This window comes from Charadrius vociferus, unplaced genomic scaffold (assembly GCF_000708025.1).
Source record: "Charadrius vociferus isolate BGI_N301 unplaced genomic scaffold, ASM70802v2 scaffold167, whole genome shotgun sequence".
NCBI lineage: Eukaryota > Metazoa > Chordata > Aves > Charadriiformes > Charadriidae > Charadrius > Charadrius vociferus.
Window position 1 is genome coordinate 51,766 of NW_009649460.1, and position 7,716 is coordinate 59,481.

The window sequence follows — 7,716 nt, forward strand, 5'->3', positions numbered from 1 at the left end:
CTTAGAAGGAGGTGAGCCTCTATAGTTAAGGGAGATTACCTGTCACTTAAGAGCCAGATAGAAGCTTTTAATTTTTTTTCCTCCAGTCTGTTAATTTCTGATTGCTTTTTATGCCTGAATGAGAGAGAATGCAGGGAGTAAGTCAAAAGGAGCAGCTCACACTGAACCCTGCCCCTGTGCCTTTTAGCCTTCATTCATTGCACTTCATTGCTCTCTTCTTTGGGTTCATGGGGAAATTCATACATACAGCTGCTGTCTGCGGAGGCCCCGATTGCTTCTTGTGCTGCCCCTTTCAACACACGCTTCTAGGAGCTGTGAAGCTGCAGAGGTGGGCTAGTAGTGTTCATATAAGAACAAAAGCCATTGGCAAAACTTCTGTCCAAGTGAAAAATCTTAAGCCTTGAATTTAGAGGACAAGCTTCTTATGTCCTTTGTGTCTTCTCTACATAATCTATGAAGAATTATTAGATGCAACTACTGTGACTTAAATTTCTGTAATTTTCTTTTCTGGTGTTGTGATGTGTTGACAATTTTGTGCTGTTGTTTTTCTGTGAGACTGTAACCTCAGTGTTTCTTATTTAGGTTTCTAGTTAAATATAAGACAGACAGTAAGACAGTCTTTCACTGTTCAAAGGATGTGCTTTAGAAATAGAACATAAATGTTTTATTACAAAGTCTAAAACATTGGTAGGTTTCCTTGTCACACTTACCTAGCCAGGTTACTTGTAATTTGTGAAGTATGTGGGAACTGAAGTTACTCTTTGCTTCCAATATACCATTCAGTCTTTGTTGAAGGTGTGTTTAATAGTGAAACGTGGTAACTCAGAGTAGCTAAAACTCTACTTCTTGTGTCTCGCCTTCAGAACAGTCTGTCTTTACCGAATGGATTGCAGTCTGAGGCCCTGACAGTACTTTATCTTGTGCTGTTTTCTAACTCTTCAAAATCACAGATAAAGGCATTCATATTGAACTATTGGGTTATTGGGTTAGATGAATGGACAGTGGGGTGGATTGAGAACTGGATAACAGAGCTCAGAGGGTTGTGGTTAGTGGTGCAGAGTCTAGTTGGAGGTCAGTAACAAGTGGTATCCCTTAGGGGTCAGTACTGGGTCCAGTCCTGTTCAATATATTCATCAATGATCTGGATGAAGGGATAGTGTGTACCATCAGCAAGTTTGCTGATGACACAAAACTGGGAGGGGTGGCTGACACGCCAGAAGGCTGTGCTGCCTTACAGCGTGACCTGGACAGGCTGGAGAGTTGGGCAGAAAGAAACCTTATGAAATTCAACAAGGGCAAGTGTAGGGTACTGCACCTGGGGAGGAATAACCCCATGCATCGGTACAGGTTGGGGGCTGACCTGCTGGAGAGCAGCTCTGTGGAAAGGGACCTGGGAGTCCTGGTGGACAACAGGATGACCATGAGCCAGCAATGTGCCCTGGTGGCCAAGAAGGCCAATGGCATCCTGGGGTGCATCAAGAAGAGAGTGGCCAGCGGGTCGAGGGAGGTCATCCTCCCCCTCTACTCTGCCCTGGTGAGGCCGCATCTGGAGTACTGTGTCCAGTTCTGGGCTCCCCAGTTCAAGGAAGACAGGGATCTGCTGGAGAGGGTCCAGCAAAGGGCTACGAAGATGATTAGGGGATTAGAACATCTCTCTTACAAGGAAAGGCTTAGGGACTTGGGTTTCTTTAGTCTAGAGAAGAGAAGATTGAGGGGGGATCTTATTAATGCTTACAAATACTTAAAGGGAGGATGCCAGGGGGATGGGAGCAGTCTTTTTTCAGTGGTGCCCAGTGATAGGACGAGGGGTAATGGGCACAAACTTGAACATAGAAAGTTCCATCTTAACATGAGGAGGAACTTCTTTACTTTGAGGGTGGTGGAGCACTGGCACAGGCTGCCCAGAGAGGTTGTGGAGTCTCCCACTCTGGAGACATTCAAAACCCGCCTGGACGCTGTCCTGTGCAACCTGTTGTAGGTGACCCTGCTCTGGCAGGTGGGTTGGACTAGATGATCTCCAGAGGTCCCTTCCAACCCTGACCATTCTGTGAACTCTAAAACTGGTCCAGTTTCTTGCTGTGCCACAGACCTTTTGTCAATGAGCAGATGACAGTATCTGCAAACAGGTGTGGACAGATACAAGCTGATGTAGACCAGCCCTTGTTGCGCATCTGTATGACCGTGCTAAAGTGGTTCTCTGTCCAAGGTAATAAGTCTCACTATGTCCAACAGACAGTTGAAAAATAAATATTTCCTAAATAACATGACAAATATATGGATGTAAACTGTCATCTTAACTTTTTAATACTTTTTTTGTTTGTTTGTTTCTTTAAAGAGGATTTGGTAAAAGTAGAGTATAGCTTCTTGTCAACATCTCTTCTCTGGAGAAAAGCAGAAATCTAAGTTCTGTGGATTTAAACAAAGCCTAGTGCAACTCTAAGTAAGCAGCCTCAGAAAAATGGATGTCTGAACAAACTGGGAAAGAATACTGTACTGTAGAACTTGAGTTCTTTGGCTAGATATGCTTTTGTAAAAACAAGTGTTACATCGTACAAACTGACATAATGACAAATGGTCCAGTTTAGACCCCTTAAATGTATCTGATGTTTGTAGAAACTTAAAAATTTACTATGTTAGGTAAAACAAATCACCAGAAGATTAACTGAAGTTCATGATATGACAGAGTCGCTGAGAGTATTCTAAGTTGTATTGCAAAAGAAGCATTTTAGAAAGAAGTAGTCTGTTTCTAGATGTTTAATCTATGCAAGGAAATTAAATGTGTTCTCATCCACCCCTCAACTAAGATACGTACATTTTTGCCAAATTACTTTTTCAGTGCTACACGCCATTTCTATTAACCTGCATAAGCATGATGTTGAGCAAATAAGATGAAAGGTTAAAAACAACCATCGAAAAATGCAACATTTAATGACATGCTTGCTTTGGCAAAGATTTATGTGATTATTTTTTTTTATAAAATATAGAATACCTCTTACCCCTTTTGGAAATGCAGTGCACATAGGATGATAGTTTTCTCTTGCTACATTAGAGTAGCTGATGAATGAGTAGTGGTATAGAAATGTAGGGTTGTTGGCTTCCTTTCATTCACTGAGATTGGATCCTTTCTTTTCTAAGGGGTGGCAGTTCTTTCTTTTTCTATCTTATTGAAGACTGAAGTGGAGGATTTATAAAAATGAAAAGTTGGTCTTAAGGAAATTGCTAAATTATGCCTTCTGGATCTGTATCTGTCCTTGGCTTTGGAGGTTCAAGTTCTGGAGTTCTAAACCCTTGGTCTTTTGAGTTTCTTTGCAATAAGTTAAGTAGTAACGATCATTTATACACAGTAAAGAAGGTGAATTTTGCTAACTTTTTTTAATTTTTCATGTTTGCTTATCGCTTACTAGCTGATATGTGGCTTTATTAATAAGCACCTAGAATAGTTGGAATCTTATATCTAGTTGCAACAAAGGCTAATATGATAAATCTTTTAAATAAGAAGCTGAATTGAAAGTAAAATGCTTAGATAACATTTTAAATTGACATAAACAGAAGCAGCATTTGTAGAAGTTGGTCACTGTGTATACATTGTGAAATTCTAAAAGGTCTGTTCTCAGTAGCCATAAAAATAATGGCATATTTTCCTCTTATTTTTTCCTTGAGTGCAGTGTTTAGTGGCTGGGTTGGGCTGCAGCAGTAGCTACCCACATTTGTTACAAGAGCACTTCTCATAGATTACATTACCATTTAATTAATTCTTTGTTAGTGAAGTCTGCTGGAGAGAGAGAGATTGCACATGATAGATAATGAGACAAGGAGAAAAGTGAAGAAAAGATGGAAATTAGTTTAGAGCTCTGCATTTTTTTTGCACTGTGTGCTGATGAATTGGTAAATGATAGGCTTATTCCTCTGCTGTCTTTATATGCTGTTAATATACAGTGAAGTTCCCTAACTGGTCCCTGACAAGTACTATGCCAGTCAGGAATGTATCCTAGGAATCAGTGCCACAAGCCACTGTCCTGTGCCTGTTCTGGAAGGCGGTGTTTGAAGGGCAAAGGAGACTCCACAGAGATCTCATTTCTGGGGCAGGTGTACAGGCGCACGCATGTGAAATCAGGTCATTCTGGAAAGCAGGAGTGATTAGCAGTGGGCCTTAATCTTTTGCATAAAAACTCACGTGGTGATGGAGACCTGTGAAGCCCTGCTGCATTTAAACAGGAGCATCAAATGAGACCCAATAATGTCTGTGCAATATGGTGCTGTTGCTTCAACTCTGGATTTCCTGTAGGTGTTATTGAAATGTTGGGGGGGAGCATTTAAAGACACTTCTGTACATATAGTAGTTGCTGAGGTTTCTAAGGCAGCACTGAGTCATTCTTAAGGACTGCAAAAATTTATTTAAAAAAAAACCCAAAACATTGGAACAGATGGGTATTTGGAAATATACAAGTAAAACTGGGATCCTGTACCTGGTACTTCAAATAACAGAGTATGCTAATAGGAAATAATGGGTTTCCATGTGGAGCCTTGCAGATCTCTAGGAGTGTATGTGGAAATAATTAGATCCTTGCAAACCACCATGGCATATTAGTAGGGAGCTGCTTTGAATCGATAGGAGCTGGTCACACGTGATGCCAGTTTCACAATGAGAGCAAACTGGTATCTTTAGCAAATTCCTTAGTGGAATCTTCGTAACAAATGTTGCAAGACCCCAGGTGTTTTCTGCTGTATTGGTAATGAATTCTTGTCTTAAAAGGAATCACACAGAAATGTTTACTCAGCAAATGCAAAGATTGTAGCAAAACATGCTTTTGACTTCTTACATGCATCTACAATGCCGTCTATCATGAAGTTTACATTGAAGTCATCGGGATTTTTTTTTTTGTTTATTTGGAAATGGTAAGAGATGGTGATTGCACTTGTACATTTGAGCTGATGGTAAGGCCAGAGGTACTAGATAATGACTTGTGTAGTATATTTGAGTGTTAAGTACTAGAAATCTTGCCTTATCAAACATGGTATCTCTGCATGCAGTGAGAAAGTGAATTTTGGGAAAACTGAAAAAGCAGATAGGAAAAAAAAAAGAAGAATTAAATGAAACAGTCTTAGGGACTTCCATAATTTTTAAAAGGCAAAAAATGCAGTGTATGATAGCTCTTCTTTCTGGTATGCTCCTTCATTTCAAGATGAAGCTGAGACTGATGGTAATGTCCACGGCTTGCAATCAGGTCACTGATTGATTGCACTCCCAGAACTTAGGTAGTATAATAGGTAGTACGTTGTTACAGAGGGAATTTAGTACTACCTTATTTTTGTGTAGTCTTGTACCTGAGGGTTTACCATACTTGCTAATGACCTTGAATAATTTCTTTCATATACTTGTAAAACATAATTTATTTCGCCTTCGCCTTAGAATTGTTGATGGGGTTATTCAAAATAGTACTTTCCCCAAAAGAAGCACTTCAGCTTCTTTGTTCATTTCGTATACTTCTCGTACAAACCAGTGCACTTTTTGGTCTTCGTGTGTCTCCAAATTCAGAATCCTATTTCTGAAACAGTCTTTCCATTTCCAAGCCATAGTTAAACAAGTAATGCTGTAGTGGTGCGTAACAGATGGGCAAATATTTTTATTTCTATGTTCTGGTGTTAAATTTATGTGTAAGACAATAGTTTTAATAAAAACTTTCAGTAAGAGGATGCTAATTAATTAAACCACTTACTATTGCAAGAAGAAAGGGTGATTACTCTGCATCACTGTGTTTTCTAAGATAAAGTTGTGTTTCCACTATCGATGGAAGAAAGGCTTGCCCCATGCACCCGGGATAAGACCATCCACGTGCTCCAAGAAACACCTTCATGTGTTTTGAGACAGGAAAACAGAGAATACTAATCAGGGATTGAAAACAGTGGTGACAGAGAGAAACGCTTGACCGTTTTAAGAGTATAAAGCTATTTGTGTTAAGAGTTTTATTTGGAGGAGGGTTCAGTCCTGAAGCAAATAATTTCATTGTCCCTGTTTATCATGGCCATTTGTTTGTTTTCCAGAGTGGTTTTGGTATGTGCTAGCTAGGCTCCTTTCAAAAGAAACTACGCCATTCCACTCTTTGCATGCACCAAGTGTACTCGAATCTTTGATAGGGTCATCGAGATTTGACCAGTTATTGGTCATTTTTGGCAGCTTTGACCCTCCTGTGGTAGGGTCTGGTTCAGGCAGTTTCAGTAAATGTGGCCTGCCAAAAAAAAACCTCCTGGACTTTCTGTAGGTGTAAAGACTTCAGCAGCAGCTGTGTTTTGTTCTGCTCCAGTTGCACCAAATTGCTCGTGCAGATAGAGCCTAATACCGTTTATTGTAGGGTGATTTTTTTTTTTTTTCTTTTTAAAAGTAACTTCAGACAGGCGATGACTAATTGTCAGGGTGTCTTAACCTTGTCAAGTGTTTGGAGATGGTAATGTTTTTAAGTCTACCTCCGTGGCAGTTTGTATTTTGGGTGGAACTTGACAGACCTTTAGATAAGCACTGTATGCATTAAGTGAGTTACCAAAGGTCTGTTCTGAATGTTCTTGCCTATGGTTTTGATCTGACTGGTTTTCAGGGGCATGAGGAGGGGAGAGAGCAGAAGATACGTGTTTGGAATGTAATGGTGCTGTAGGATCCCACAACTGGTGCGAGATCATGATTGTAGCTTAAAAGCCAGCACAAACGTTAGAAATCATATTATAAAACAACAGAGCCCTATCCCAGTTGCTGCGTCTCCTCCTTCGTTCAGTAAATGTCCACTGTAGTGTGTGTCCACTTCTCCTGTGCATTGGAGGAGATTAATTTCTCGGTGCTGAAGTTACTCCTTTGGTAATCTGTGTTAACTTTTCTTTTTTGTGCACATATTAGAATTTGCAATATGATCTGCAGTAATTATAGGAAGAGCAGAATCTTCCTATAATTTTCTTTTCAATTATTCAACTTCTTCCTTTCAAACTCCTCAATGTCCCACATGCTGTTCCTTTTTTCCCCCCTGCTTTTTTCCCACACTATTTGAGATTTCTCTGTATTTCTGGAAAGAAACATTTTTTTGTCAGCTTAAAATGACCAAAATTAAAATGCATCTCAAAGCTGCACCGAGTATATAGGACCGCTTGGCTGCAACAATCAGTGCTCTTGGAGGACATTAATCTGCTTTCAGCTCTGGAAAGTGCCAGAGGTGGGAGAGGGGGATTGGAGGCAAATTCAGCCCCCTTGGAACGATAAACCGAAGCAACATGCCAGTTGAGGCACGAGTATGTGTGGCTAGAAAAGGCAGCATGACGGATGGTTTGGTATTTAGTGGGCAAAAGGAAGGACTGGAGAACCCTGATTGGTTTCAGTGATTGCGTGTATTCAGTGCGTTAACTTTCTGCCTTAACATTATTTATAGTAAGCTGCTATAAAGGCAACCTGGCAGTGTGTTTTGAAGTTCGGTTCATAGCAGCTCTCCAGGCGGCAGAGATTAAAAGGAATTTGGGAATATCGTCTACGGTGAAATCTGCTGGAAACGGGCTCTTACAGCATTTAAAGGCAAGGCAGTATCCCGGTTTAGCTCCGGTGGTTTGAGTGCTGCAGTTCGATCCTCTAGCGTTAAAATACGGTGCTAGCAAAGCACGTAAGCGCGGGGTTTCATTTCCTTTACCCCTTCCGTAGGGTTTAGCGAGCTTTTTACTATTTGCCGAATTCTCCGGTCGTAAAAC